Source organism: Pleurodeles waltl, chromosome 2_2 (assembly GCF_031143425.1).
Source record: "Pleurodeles waltl isolate 20211129_DDA chromosome 2_2, aPleWal1.hap1.20221129, whole genome shotgun sequence".
Taxonomy (NCBI): Eukaryota; Metazoa; Chordata; class Amphibia; order Caudata; family Salamandridae; genus Pleurodeles; species Pleurodeles waltl.
In genome coordinates, this window is record NC_090439.1 from 1,075,832,527 (window position 1) to 1,075,848,447 (window position 15,921).

Below are 15,921 nucleotides of genomic sequence, written 5' to 3' on the forward strand. Positions count from 1 at the left end.
TGATTATATGTATGGGTGTACATATCTATATCTAAAAAAGTCAGATGTACACATTTTAAGCAAATGTATATGTTACCACTGTTTAGTGATAGTTAGGTCAGAGTTTACATAGGAAGAACATTTTTTGTTTCTTTAATAACTTTTGTCCCATTTGACAAATCTTCTTGAAACTTTCCAAAATAAAAGTTCATCCACATTGGCTCTTTCATGGACAGTTTCTTGCAGATCCACCAAGTGGGGAACACGAAAAGGGGTAAGGGGCCTAGGGGGGCTCCCAAAAGCACAACTTTCCGATATAGAAAAAAGTCTGAATGGAATTACACCAAGTTGAGCAAAACGTTAGAGCTTTACTAATTGTGCTTTTAGGTGATTTGGTGTAAATATGTTAAGTCTTGTTTTAGAAATTAGCATTTAAAGGAGGGCTCAGGCTGGGCACAAAGGAGTTAACCCTCTAAAAAAATTGGGAATATCTTGACAGTTGTTTCTGTGGGAATCGTTTTGAAATACTGCTGTAGCAACAAACGTAAAAAAATAGCTGCTTTTGAATGTTTGAGGGAGCTTTTTCTCCTATCAGCAATTTGATCTGATTTGCTGGTCACAACATTCAACAAAATGTTGGGGCTGCCATTGCAGGTCTCAGGAACTCGGCCCCAGAATCCTGAATAAGGTTTGAAACCGGCATATAGGGGGGCAGATAAGCATACCCTGAACCTAGCCCGTGTTGGTGGGTCCATCAGGAACATTCATCCCAGTACTTAAATAAAAAGAAAAAATAGCCAATTTTGTCCTCAACACCATGGTACAAATGTGGGACTCAGCCTGGCACCCCGTGGGGTGCTGTGGTGCTTCCGCTGCACTGAAAATAATCATTAGAAAAAGCCCATTTGCAGGAAGGGCTGGCAGATCCTTGGGGGTGGGAGAGTTGAGGCATAGGACCTGGCCCCAGGCCAGCCCCTCTGGCCAACGTGGTGTGGTGCATGAGCAAAGGCCTTGAGCAGTTTGGGTTGACCACCCCTAGGGGGTTGGGCACATGGCTTAGCCGAAGGCCATGCATAGCAGGAGTTGGCTGTCTTGCGGCACGGGACAGTGGGGATTGGACATTCCCTGGCCATTCCCCACTGGGCATGGCCAAAGGCTAAATATACCAATAACATGCATACTTAAGTGTTTTGTTTTGTTTTTAACAATAGCTCGTGTCTCATTCCACCAACACCTAACTATAACACATCTTCAACTGTTTCTTTTCTCAGTTAATTTTGTTTTTACATAAATTAAAAACGTAGCATTTATCCAAACGATAACATGGTTTTAAGTTTTGCTTTTTTTCAGTGGAATATATATATATATATATATATATATATATATATATTCTCCTGTTGTAGTTAGAGTTATCTCATCTAACTGTAACTCGTGCCCTAAGGTAGCTATAACTCACGCCCCCGCCATGCACAGTTTTTGTATAAAAATATCTTACTGTGCACATATTACATTGATATTATCAATGATCCTATCAAACATGTCATGAGTGCAGTAATTTGTGGGGTAATTTGCAGGGCATGGTGAGGGAGTGAGTTATAGTTACCTTAGGGAACGAGCTACAGTTACTTGATATAACTCTAACTGTAACAGATACATTTCTATGGTTTGGTACGTCTAAAATGTGAGCCTAACTATAATGTCCCTATAACCTCTGGTTTTTAACTGAATTTCTATGGGTTTTTTAAAGTTCTATTTCCTAACTATAACGTCTTTGTAACCTTTGTTTTTTTCAGCAAATTTTTACTTTTTTTTTTTTACGTGAAGTAATTTCCACGACTATACATTAATCGAACCACCACCGCACACAGCCTTCAACCATGCGCAGTGGTGGTTGGCGCAGGGCCTGTGGCTAACCCCTATAACCACCCAGCCCCATGCACAGCAGTAATTGGCAGCAGGTCTACATGCCCCCCTCTCCCAGCCAATTCTGGCCCCAGGACCACGTCCCCCGGGCCCGGACTTCTGCATTTTTGTGGGGGAGGGGAGGCCATGCTGCCCCCCTTCCTAGGCTGAGCTCAGCCCCGGAGACCCCTTCCCCCAGTCTAAATACTTTTTTGTGGGGAGGAGGGCTGTGTGATCCCCCTCCCCAGGCCGATCTCGGCCCTGGGGACCACATCCCAGGGGCCTGGCCTAAACACTTAATTGTGTTTTTGGGGCGGCGGCCATGCAGACCCCCTCTCCAGGTCAATCTTGGACCCTGGGACCCCATCCCCCAACGGTCAACCTAAATATATATATTTTATGGGGGGGAGGGAGCTGCATGAACCCTCTCCCCAGGGCCGATCTCAGCCCTGGGGACCCCATCCCTCAGGGTGCACCCTAATAATGAATTTGTTTTTGGGAGAGGAGGGACGTGTTGTCCCCTCCCCAGGCCAATCTCAGCCCCAGGGAACCCATACCCTTGGGCCCGACCTAACTATTGGGTTTTTGGGGAGGGGGCCGATCTCTGCCCCTGGGACCCCATCCCTTGGGGCCCATCCATGTGACCGTGGTGCCCTCCAGGGCACCCAGTGACAATGTTGGGAACCACAGGGGGAGGCTGAAGGCCCCCTCGGTCCCAGCCAGCTCCCGACCTCCTGTGGGAGCCTGCATTGCTGTCACAGAAATTCTCTATGAGAGCAAAGTTTCCTCTGTTTCCCTGCCCGTGTCTCTGCAGGCAGGGAAACAGAGGAAACCTCCACTCACATGAAGTGAGAGTTGTTTGACAGCTCTCACTTCATCTAAGCAGAGTGTTTGCTCTGACTTGTCGGCAGCTATCAAAGCTGCTGCCAAGTCAGAGCAAACAGTGATGTCCCGGGGGTGGACACCTCGGGACATAGCAGGAGCTGGTCCTGGGGGGTAGTATTTCCAAGGGCCCTTATTGGCTCCTCGAGGGGGGCCACGCAGCACCCTTCCAACATGCAAATAGCCCCAAGGAGATGGTAGTCCCCAGGGCCGGGGGTCCGAAAAGGAACCCATTCATTGTTTTATTGAAGCCTCGGGGCTGGTCGTCCCTGGGGCTGCGGGGGTGGGCCTGGTGGCCCCTCACATTTAGTTTATTTAAAGCCCCAGGGAGGTGGTGGTCCCCGGAGATTTCGAGGGGTGGGCGGCCGCCTTATATTTGTTTAGTGGCCCGGGGAGGTGGTAGTCCCTGGGTCTATGGGGGCAGGGGGCAGGCAGCCACGCGTTAAATTTGTTAAAAGTCCCGGGCAGATGGCGGTTCCTGGGGCTGCGGAGGGGCTTGGTGGCCTCCTTGCATCCATTTTCGTAAAAGCCTGGGGAGGTGGCAGTGTCCGGGGCTGCTGGAGGGCCAGGCAGACCCGCATTAAAATGGCACTGCCCCCACTTGGCCCACCCAGGGGCTTCAGCATTATCAAGCTTGGGAGCCTGCACTTGTTTTTATTTTTTTAAATTTGCCCGATACCCCGTGGCTAGTGGGAAATTTTAAAAAAAAAGCTTTTTAGCTCTGTGGGACTCCAGCACCAGAGCTAAGGGGTCAGGGTGTCCCTACCCTGGCTGGGGGCTGCTGCACTCCCTGCAGCACCCCACAGCATTACAAAAACTTGCTGGTGCCCCATCCCCTTTTAGGGACACCACCAGTTTCCAAAAATATATGTTATGAAAGCGTTTGCAAGGCATTATGGGGGACTCCTTGCAAGAAGCAGTAAATAATACATGGGCAACTCCGGCCAACCATCTATTATTCATTTGGGTTTTTTGGGGTGTCCTTGTGCCCACCTGGGACATCCACATCTTTCATTTTTGTTTGGCCTCCTTATTGGCTGGCAGTAGCTGGCAACATTTTTTCAAATTATTTTACTTTTTTAGAACTGGGTTGCCTGGGTGCCCACCCAGACACCCCATAGCATTTTGTATTTTGGGGCCTGCGTGGGGAGCACCAGTGGCATGAGTCGACTTCCTTTTCATTTTTGGGTGGAAGCCCCGGTGCCCAACTGGACCACCCACAATCCTCACTTCATTTGAGGCTGCAAACGAGGCCCCAACTCCCCTGTGACCCAAGGTGGCTGCCCTGGCCAGCACCATTCTCAATGTTAGTGGGAGCTGTCACAATTCCTTTGCTCCCACTCAGCAGCAAACACCATTTTTTACTGCTCTCGCCTGGCAGGAGTAAAGTTCTATTTTCTGCCCAGGTGAATGCGGGCACAGTATGCCGATCTACAGCATGGGGAGGTGGGGTGCATGCCTCCCCCCCATATTATAATGAAATGGACCTTGGGTATTGGGGTCCCCAGGGCCACATTGAGTCACAGGATGGGGCTCTATGCCTCTCCCTTTTTAGTATTACAGATGAGCCTGGATAATGGGGTCCCAGAGCTGTAATCGGCTTAGGGAGTGGGGCTTTTGGCCCCTTCATTACAATGTTTCGGGCCCCAGGTGATGGGATACCTGACGTAGTATTCGACTCAGATAAGGGGGATCATGCACACCCCCTCTCCTTGTTTTATTTAAATAAATAAATATGGTTTGACCCCGGGCCCTGGCCCACCCCAGGAATCATATTAATGAAAAACACAATGGTGCAGAATATCCAGTGGGAGAACTTTTGGCCCCAGGGAGGGATGCCTCCCCCACAAGGACTAGGGTGGCAGACTATCCCTATCCTGCCCCCTTATGTACTTTTATATATTTTCTTTTTTTAAAACTTTTTCAGGCCATTGTTCAGCCAGGAGAGGTTTTGGCATTAATCGATCTCCAAGATGCTTATCTGCATGTGCCTATCAGACCTGCTCATTAACAGAGAGGAAGAAAAGAATGTGCTGCAACACTGGAGCAGGCTGCTGCTGTGGACAACTAAGAAGCTGCTTCTGCAAGGAGCTCCTTCATTACTGGGGAATTACTTGATTGTGAAACTGCAGTCAGATGAAGAAAAGCGGAGCTTGTGTGAATAAGTCCAGATAAGGTAGGTGGTCCTGGAATTCAAGCGTATATATCACTTTTGGGGACGTAAGCACTTAATTGATTATTGGTCAATACCTTTGATCTTTTGTGATTGGAGAATCATTTTTTGCATATTTCTCATTGGTTCGCTTTCAAGCATGCATGATCGCTTTTAAGAGGGTGACTTCATGTTGTGATGGTATTGTTAGAAGTATGGAGGGAATGACAGCAGCTAAGAGGAGGCATGTATTGTCTTCTTCCTCATTTTATTGTGAGAACCCTATTCTGGCAGGTATTACAGAGGCAGCGAAGCAGGACATGTGCTTCCTTTGATGTCTAAAGAGGACATTCAGGTGATGATAGAAACAGTTGTCTTCAGGGCTATGGAGCCTGATTACAACCTTGGTGGAGGGGGTTACTCCATCACAAACGTGATGGATATCCCACCCGCCATATTTACAAGTTCCATCATATCCTATGGAACTTGTAATACGGCGGGCGGGATATCTGTCAGGTTTGTGATGGAGTAATCTCCTCCGCCAAGGTCGTAATCAGGCCCTAAGTCTTTTCCAGCAGTTAAATCTGCCAGGGCTCCATCTTCTGTGAATGCAAATTATTATGTGCATTCTGAAATGGATACGTCTTCTAATTCATTTGGGAAATATGCAAGAAGAGATGAAATGTCGAATATTCTTTCTCATGTAAGGGAGAATTTAGGCTTTAATCTTTTTCGCTTGGAGGACCATGGTGAATCTCTCTTTCCTCAGTATGTATTGCCCTCCCCACTGGCAGTGCCATTCAATGTGCAATCAAGGACATGATTATGGATGAGTGGAAGGCACTTAATAAACTATCAGTTCCATAGTTTCTCCAGAAATTATATTCGAAAGAGGGAGATGATATGCTATCTCATGAATATAGTATCTTCTGCTGTCATCACTGCTAAGCGTAATCTCTGGATGAGAGATTAGAAGGATGACCCTGCTGAAAAGGCCACACTTTTGAAACTTCAGTTTGAGGGAAAGATGTTTTCGGAGAACAGTTGAACTCAATGTTGTCAAAAGCTTTTAAGGATCGAAATCATGCTCTATCGCAGTGGTTCCCAACCTTTTGACTTCTGTGGACCCCCACTTTGTCATCACTGGATCCCAGGGATCCCAGGGATCCTCACTGAATCATTATTGGAACCTGGGGACCCCCCACTGAGTCATTACTGAAAGCTGGGGACCTAATCCATTAATATTATTTAATTTTCTGAGCATTTGCGGACTCCCTGAAGAGGCTTGGTGGACCCCCAGGCGTCCCTGGACCATAGGTTGGGAACCACTTCTCTGTCCTATAAAGGGAAGTCTATTGTAGGGAAATTTTGTGAGAAATCGGCCAGATCTACACCTAAACATGATTCACCATCTTCTTCCTTTATTCAGCCTCCATTAGCAAGCCTAGGGTGCCAAATAAGAAAAGCTCTTGAATAGTCTTCCTCCCTCGAGTTGCTGTCTATCCGAAGAAGGATTCAGCACTTCTGGTGGGCTTGGGACAAGGATGTCATAAATCACGTGAGGTGCTGGACATTGTTTCAAAAGTGTATGACATAGATTTTGTGGCATTGACACCAAATACAGGAATTATTCGTACCCATCTCCCAAATCATGCAGCAAAAAAAGACTGGCATTGTTACAAGAAGTGGATACTTTGCTACAAAAAAAGAATGTGAGCTCCAGGGTCCTGTTACATTCATCCATTTCTCCATTAAATGGGCACCTAGTCCATTCTTTTCTAGTACAGAAGGTGTCAGGTGCCCATAAGCCAGTGTAGGATCTAAAATGGGTATACTCTTGGATCAAGTCAGTTAACTTTTGTATGGTGACTCTTCAGTCCATTATTCCAATGGTTCAGTCAGAGATTGTCCATGGTGCTTATCTGCATGTGCCTATCAAACCTGCTCATCAAAATTAACTTTGTTTTTCCATTGGAGACTATCATTTCCAGTTTTTTATTCTTCCCTACGGATTACAATCTTCACCAAGGATTTTCGTGAAAGTGCAGGCTCCTCTGGTGGCAAGGCTGCATGGTGAAGGTATTTTTGTACACTCCTGTCTAGATGATTGGCTGGTGCAATCTTCAGAGAGAGATATTCTCTTATCCTATGTCCAAAGAGTGTAGGAGGTGCTCCAAAAGCATGGTTTTCTAATCAGATGAGATATGTTTTCCCTAACTCACACAGAAAACCGTAGCGGCATAGTGATGAGAGGGTTACATCACTTTGCACCACGCAACATGATACATGCATGACGCAAACCTCTAAGTCAGATTTCTGAAGCCACGCAAAGTTACTTAAAAAATCTGAAGTAGTGCAATGCAGTGCAAATCACTGTGTTGTATTACTCTGCTTAAATGCGACATTCCATGGGCATTGCGAGGGTGTTCCTTCACAACTACCATGGTTTTTGAAGCATTTTCCAGATTTACCAAACCTGGTAAACCTGGGACTGTGCCAAAAAAATATGCCTCTCTAAGAGAGGCGTTACGAGGAGAAATATCTTTATTTCTCCTTGTTACTTCCCCATTCTATGTGTGCTGCATGCTGCAGCGTGCATAGTTTGGGGAATATGCCTCCAAGGATTGTTTTTGTGCAGGAAAGTGTCCCTTCTTGCACAAAAACAATACTGCGTGCAATACAGGCATCCTTTCACCATGGTGCAAGGGTGCCTACCTTGGAACTAGGCAGCTCATTGTGCACCAGCGCAGGGGGAAAAGTCAGGAATGCACAGTATGCCTTAAATATGGCACATTCCTGCCCTTACCCAGTGATGCAGCACAGAGCAGCAAGATTGCTTGTTACACTGCTCTGCGTCACTAATCCTATAAATATGCCCCTTAGTGCTCGTTTCTAAAATCAACTGGGCCTGGTGTCACTTCCGAAAAGGAGTTAGCGCAAGTTGGAATGCCATGTAAGGTAGTTTATGGCACACAAGCATCCAAGGACTGCAGAATGTCCGCGGGTCCAAGGCAACTTTACTACCATGATGTTCATGGTTCCGTGGGCAAGGTTTCATGTGGTAGATGCTGGATGGGTGGTCTCCAGATAAACAAGATCTACCAGTCAAGAGCAAATGGAGTCGCCTGATGAAGCAGGATATCAACTGGTGGCTAAAACGGGACATTCTGATGAAAGGAGTACTCTTGCATCCTCTTGTTCCGGTGATCATCACTACAGACGCCAGGTTGTCTGGATGGGGCACTTGGTTGGGAGATCACCAGGTGCAAGGTTTCTGGACAGAAATACCGAAATAAAGGCTTAGCATTCTTTGAACTGGAGAAGCTCAAAGCTGTGCAGTTGACCCTTAAAGGCCCTTAAAGCAATCAGCAATCTGGTTCAGAACAGAACAATTCTGGTTCAGATGGACAACATGTTCACAAAGACATATCTGAACAAACACGGGGAACCAGATTCCGCTCTTTGAACAACATTTGCCAAACAGATTTTCGACTGGCCGAAGGTTTCTCTGAGTTCTCTGACTGCAGTCCAAATTCAGGGAGTGCCCAATGTGAGGGCAGATGGAATTCTCTCTTTATTCACAAATGTTCGATTGCCTTGGAGGTTGGCAGTTACAATTCAGGTTTCCAGGAGTTCATCCAAACTGCCTTTTTAGAGCAGACATTGGGCATCCTTTGCCATCGGTGGGAGGTTCAAGAATTGGATCCTATTTCAGCCAGTCTGATTATGGTGAAGACATTTTTGTAGGAAGGAGCAAAGTTAGGCATGGCCGTATCAACCTTAAAGTGCAGCGGGTAGCAACTAGGGCTTTTCAAAGTTCCTGGAGGAATTTAAATAATGAGAATGGTCTGATTAAACCAAACAGGGAGGGGCTAGGGAGTTTTAAAGACCAGCAAGTGTTACCTCCCCTGTGTGACAACATAAACCACAAAGAAACACTTGGGTCTCAAACAGTCCGGCAGTGCGCCGTTACATAATCCTAACTGTAAGAGGAATTCCTTTCTTAAGGATGAATACCCTCATTCACCGCAAGGTGGCATGCTACATCATTGGGAATCTCCTTGCACGGTGACGGTTGGTCACAGCGCAGGCTACAACTCGTCAACTAATGAGGAGTTGTAGTCTGCACCTTGACCAGCCATCAAGGTACTAGGAGGTTCCAAATGATGAAGCGTGCCACTTTGAAGTGGGTGAGAGAATTCATCCTTAATAAACAAATTTCTTTTACATTCAGGTTTATGTAAAGGTGAACAGCCAGATGTTTGAGACCCATGTGTTTCTTTGTGGTTTATGTTGTCACACTGGGGAGGTAATACTTGCTGGTCTTTAAATCTCCCTAGACCCTCCCTGTTTGGTTTAATCAGACCATTCTCATTATTTTATTAGGATGATCTGATTCCCAGATTTCTTAAAGGAATAGCAAACCTGTTTCCCAGTTCTTCTCACCCGTTCCCTACATGGGATTTATCTGTGGTGTTGGAGGCTTTACAATTCACCCTTTTGAGCCATTAGATCAGGTTTATTTAAAAAAAATTTACTCCAAAAACCTGTTTTCTCATAGCTAACACACCACCCAGAAGGTAGAGAGAGACAGGAGCTTTGTCATAAAAACATCCATGTTCTAAGGCTTTTTTGAGGATACAGAGGCCGTGCTTCCAGAACCTTCTGTTATGCCTAAAATTGATTCTGAACTTTTTAGGCAACAGGAAATTATATTACCACATTTTTTCTTCCCCTGCTTCTGATGACGAAACCAAACTACACTTTTTTTTGGAGAAGGTGGAAGTTTTTAGAAACCTGAGTCTTTAATGGTGAATTTTGGGTCCTCTAAAACGGGGGAGGGGGCAGCGACCTTGAGCAGGTAGATAGGTGGATAAGTGATTGATTGCCATGGCTTAGGAGGTGATGGGTAAGGTGCCTTCACCTGGAATTCAGTGCAGATCAACCCGTAATATGGTGTCCTGAGTGGCAGAACTGGAAGGGGCTTCAATATCTGAAATATGTAGGGTGACTACATGGGCTACTCCTTTGACCTTTGTGAAGCACTACAGGGCGGGGGAGCGTCAAAACATTTCAGATATATTTGCCCATAAAGCTCTCTCTTCTATGCCTTAGTAAGTGGAAGTTGTGGTCTTGAGGAAAAATGTGTCTTTTTGAATTCAACTCAGCTGCCAGATATCTTTCTGTTTGCCTGCTTGCTACATCCCATTGGTGCTGAATTCAAGCAAGGCAAGGGCATGGAGGTAATGTTTTACTTACTGGTAATTACATTACTCCTATTCCTACTCCCTCGCCTTCATTCAGAGACCCCCCCACGCACACATTCAGGAGCAACTAAGTGTTTCTGTGTGCCAAGCTTGGCGAGGAGGGGGGATTAAATTAAAAGATGGCTTGGAATTGAGTCTATGGTGGCAGGGAAACATCATTGATGCTGAATTAAAGCGACAGAGTGGACCAGGAGTAATGTAATTAGTGCTAAGTAATTGAAACATTAACACGCCACAACATTACGTGACATAGCAATCAGCACAGAGAGAGAAACAAAAAAAGATATGTGAGGCAGTGTAGTTAAAACCAAACGCAAACAACCAAAAGGCAAAAAAACAAAAAACTAAAACAAATAATTCAGGGCTTAGGAGAAGGTGACATGGAACAACTTGACATCTTAACTAGTGTCAACATAAGCTAATCTTAAGAATAATGGCCTATTGTGGGGCAAGGAACATTCTATTTGACATTGACAAAATGTTAAGAGAACCCTTCGCTTGCCTCCACAGATATGAATATTAGCTGTTTGGGGTTCTTAACAGGGTCTCACTTATCTCATTCAGTCCTCATAAACCATCATCCGATGCTCAAAGACCTTTGCCCAACTCCAGGAGATCCCAGACTATATCCGAGCCAGACATAATCTATTGCTCCCTACTGACTGTCTTATATCCAGACTGCACAATCTTCTAGCCCTGAAGTGTTTGCTTTCAGCTCTGAGCCTTTAGACACCCTCCACTACGGCACCACGGAGCTCCCTTCCTGGCCCATCGAAGGCTGTGACATTCTGCCGATAGCGCCCCATTCAAGAAATGTCCTCAGCCCCAGGCACCTGCATTCAGTGTGCGGCAACTGACTACAGTAATTTATAGCTTTTTGGGTGCCACTCAATGATATCACATAAAACTGTGAGCACCCCTGCAAAAGAGATACAAATGCCAATGACTGAATGAGGGCCCCACCACCGAGAGCTGTGGTCCCTTATACCACAAGGATCTCCAGGGTCCTACTTTAGACTTCTGGTGTCATCGTTGTTTCAAGTAAAAGGACTTAAAGCCCTGCTTTCACGAATGTTAGAGGCATCTTTGAAGCACTATTTAGAAAACATGTTAATATTGGTACTAAACTATAATACTGTGGTAAAATTATGCATGTACAAAAGGAATGTGTATGCATAAATTACATACATAAATTTGTGCACACATATTTGTACTTGTTTGTTTTGGTGTCTGCATCTTGCTGTCAGAGTGCAGTTTAGTAGTAATGTAAATGTCTTGGGCGCAGCATCATATGTAAACCTACAGGTTCCAGATTAGTAAGGTTGAACAGTTAATTCAAACTGTTGTTGCACACAAAGTTGTGTAGCTTGCAGGTTAAGAGTTCTGATCATCAAAAGTTAGTAGGTTAGGTGCTTGCTGCAAGATCTGCTTGTCACCAGCTTTGCACCTGTTTTAATCCTTGAAGGGCTGAATAAACCTAGTTCATTGATAAAAAGAATGCCATTGAGCTGGTTGGAAATATGAAGATAATTCAGGTTGCTTTATGTGTTATGAAAAACCCCTTCATTAGGTTAGATATATTTATTTCTGTGTTATGAAAAAAGCCCTCATTAGGTTACATATCCATATACAACTGCATACAGGATACATTCAGTAATATTGAATATGCATACCTCTTTCTGCAACAAGGCTAGCTGCTCTGTCTTCTTGTGGCATTATCACACACACTTTCATTTCTTAGTTTCTCTTTTTGCCAACTTGTGAAGTGACAAGCAGGCAAATGTGTCAATTTTCACACTTGTTGACCGGAATTTGGACAAAAGCCAGCTATACACAGCATTTAAAGAGAAGGTGGGGAGAGAGCTGGGTTATGGAATAAAAAAGGAGCCCTGGGGAGAAAATCTCAAACCTTTCATCCACTCGCCCAATATCCCTAGTTCCATCAATCCTCTCTCTCTCTCTCTCTCTCTCTCTCTCTCTCTCTCTCTCGCTCTCCCTCTCTCTTTCTCTCTCTCTCTCTCTCTCTCTCTCTCTCTCTCTCATTGTTTTCTCTCTCATTGTTTTCTCTCAAAACTGGCCTTCACGGGCTCCAGCCCACCAGGGAAATGACCGGTTGAATAAAAGGCCTGTCTGGCCCTGCTGGGCAGCTCTCTCTTTTCATTCACTAAGTGCAACTCAGCTTCACTCTTTGAAGCTTAACCCTACAACAGCAGCAGCAACAATCACTTTGTCAATCTCCCCCTGGAAGTGTTTCTGAGTCCCCACAGGGGCCGCCAACTGCTTGAAGATCATTGTACTAATTAATGCAACCAGAAAAGACCACCTCCACAAATCCTGAACATTGTGGAAAAGGGCATTTTGGAGAAAATAGTGGCCCAACACCCAAATTTACTAGAACAGGAAAAGGTTGCGTGGCAAACAAATAGCATTATCCAACCTGTGGCACTACCTCATTGACACATTCCTTTGCTACTGTGAAGTAAAATGGAGGCTAGACTAACAAATCCGGAAACTGCACACAACATCTCAAAATATTGCCATTTATGCAACATCCTGAGATTAGGCTATTACAAATGGCACTAGTTATCAGCAAAAGTTTTTAAAAACACAATACAAAAGGTATTGTGAGGACTGACAGTCATTCTGAATGTAAGAGAGTACATTCTTGTCTCTGCGGCTAACGTAGTACTTACTAAATGCTGAAAATGAAAAAAAAAGTATTTGGCTGTATTATTTCAGCATATGGGATTCCCTCAGACCCCTCAAAATTACAAGCTGCGCAGAAAGCTGAAATGCCTAACCCAGTGAAGTATTGCTAAGGATTTATTATTAGTGCGCTCACTCGTACAATGGAGATGAGGTCAACCTTCCTTACTGTTAGACTTGACATCCTAGGCGTGGTCTCCCCCAACTTTTTGCCTCTGCTCCCCAGGTTGTTTCTGTGTGCTGGACTCTGTTTTTGCTGTTTTGTTTGCTCTGAACACTTTACCACTGCTGACCAGTGCTAAAGTGTAAGTGTTCCCTGTGTACATTATGGGCCTGATTCTAACTTTGGAGGACGGTGTTAAACCGTCCCAAAAGTGGCGGATATACCACCTACCGTATTACGAGTCCATTATATCCTATGGAACTCGTAATACGGTAGGTGGTATATCCGCCACTTTTGGGACGGTTTAACACCGTCCTCCAAAGTTAGAATCAGGCCCTATATGTGTAAATTGGCTTATCCATAATTGACATATTTGATTAACTAGTAAATCCCTAGTAAAGTGCACCAGAGGTGCCCAGGGCCTGTAAATCAAATACTACTAGTGGGTCTGCAGCACTGGTTTGTGCCACCCACACTAGTATCCCTGTAAACATGGCTCAGACCTGCCACTGCAGTGTCTGTGTGTGCAGTTTTAAACTGCCAATTCATCTTGGCAAGTGTACCCACTTGCCAGGCCTAAACATTTTCTACATGTAAGACACCCCTAAGGTAGGCCCTAGGTAGCCCCTTGGGCAGGGTGCAGTGTATGTTAAAGGTGGGACATGTACTGATGTGTTTCACTGTTGCAAGGCCTATCTCTATTGTAGGTTAACATAGGGGCTGCCTTTAAATATTATTTAAGTGTAGATTCCCCTTGGGAGCAGATAGAAACCTGGAGTTTAGGGTCTCTGAATTCACAACTTAAAAATACATTTGTAGTGAAGTTGTTTTTTAGATTGTTAGTTTGAAAATGCCACTTTTAGAAAGTAGGCATTTTCTTGCTTAACCCCCTGGGTGCCCGGTACGAGCTGGTCTTGTCCTCAGCCACGGTTCCCGTGTACGAGACCAGCTCATTCTGCTCCCGGCCCACGGGGGCGGCTGACCTAGAGGCCAAAATCCACAGCAAGGTCAGTTTCCTTTGGAAAAATATGATGTGTCCATGTTGTGTTTTGGTGCATTTCCTGTCGCGGGCACTAGGCCTACCCACACAAGTGAGGTACAATTTTTATCGGGAGACTTGGAGGAAAGCTGGGTGGAAGGAGATTTGTGGCTACTCTTAGGTTCCAGAAATGTGAGGAAAAAGTGTTTTTTTCCCCATATTTTGAGATTTGCAAAAGATTCTGGGTAACAGAACCTGGTGAGAGCACCACAAGTCACCTCATCCTGGGTTCCCATAGGTGTATAGTTTAAAAAAATGCACAGGTTTGGTAGGTTTTCCTAGGTGCCGACTGAGCTACAGACCAAAATCCACAGCCAGGTACTTTCCAAAACTCACGTCAGTTGTCAATGTAGAAATGTGATGTGTCCATGTTGCGTTTTGGGGCGTTTCCTGTTGCGGGCACTAGGCCTACGCACACAAGTGAGGTACCATTTTTAATGGGAGACTTGGGGGAGTGCTGGGTGGAAGGAAATTTGTGGCTCCTTTCAGATTCCAGAACTTTCTATCACCAAAATGTGAGGAAAAGGTGTTTTTTGGCCATATCTTGAGGTTTGCAAAGGATTCTGGGTAACAGAACATGGTGAGAGCCCCACAAGACACCCCATCTTGGATTCCCTCTAGGTGTCTAGTTTTAAAAAATGCACAGGTTTGGTAGGTTTCCCTAGGTGCCGGCTGAGCTAGAGGCCAAAATCCACAGCTAGGCTCTGCAAAAAACACGTCAGATTTCAATGTAAAAATCTGATGTGTCCATGTTACATTTCATGTCGCAGGCACTAGGCCTACCCACACAAGTGAGGTACCATTGGTATCGGGAGACTTGGGGGAATACATAACAGCAAGTGTTATTACCCCTTTCTTTCTCTACATTTTCTCCTTCCAAATGTTAGACAGTGTGTAAGAAAGACGTCTATTTGAGAAATGCCCTGTAATTAACAGGCTAGTATGGGGACTCATGAATTCAGAGACGTGCAAATAACCACTGCTTCTCAACACCTTATCTTGTGCCCATTTTGGAAATATAAATGTTTCCTTGATACCTATTTTGCACTCTTGATATTTCACCAAATGAATTGCTGTATACCCAGCATACAATGAAAACCCATTGCAAGGTGCAGCTCATTTATTGGCTCTGGGCACCTATTCCTCTTGATGAACCTACAAGTCCTATACATCCCTGCAACCAGAAGAGTCCAGCAGACCTAAAAGTATATTGCTTTTGAATATCTGATATTGCAGGGAAAAGTTACAGAATAAAATGTGGAGAGAAATGCCTGTTTTTTCACCTCAATTTCAATATTTTTTATTTCAGCATTTTAGCTGTTATTTTCTGTAGGAAAACCTTGTGGGATCTACACAAATGACTACTAGCTGAATTCAGAATTTTGTCTACTTTTCAGAAATGTTTAGCTGTCTGGGATCCAGCATTGGTGTCATACCCATTTCTGACACTAACTGGAAGGAGGCTAAAAGCACAAAAAATAGTAAAAATGGGATATGTCCCAGTAAAATGCCAAAACAGTGTTGAAAAATGTGGTTTTCTGATTAAAGTCTGCCTGTTCCTGCAAGCTGGGAAGATGGTGATTTTAGCACCCCAACCCTTTGTTGATGCCATTTTCAGAGAAAAAACCTAAAGCTTTCTTCTGCAGCCCTTGTTTCCCATTTGTATGTAAAAAAACAAAGTTTTAGCTATATTTTGGCCAATTTCTTGGTCTCCTCTAGGGAAACCCACAAACTCTGGTTACCTCTAGAATTCCTAGGATGGTGGAAAAAAAGGACGCAAATTTGAAGTGGGTAGCTTATGTGCACAAAACGTTATGAGGGTCTAAGTGCG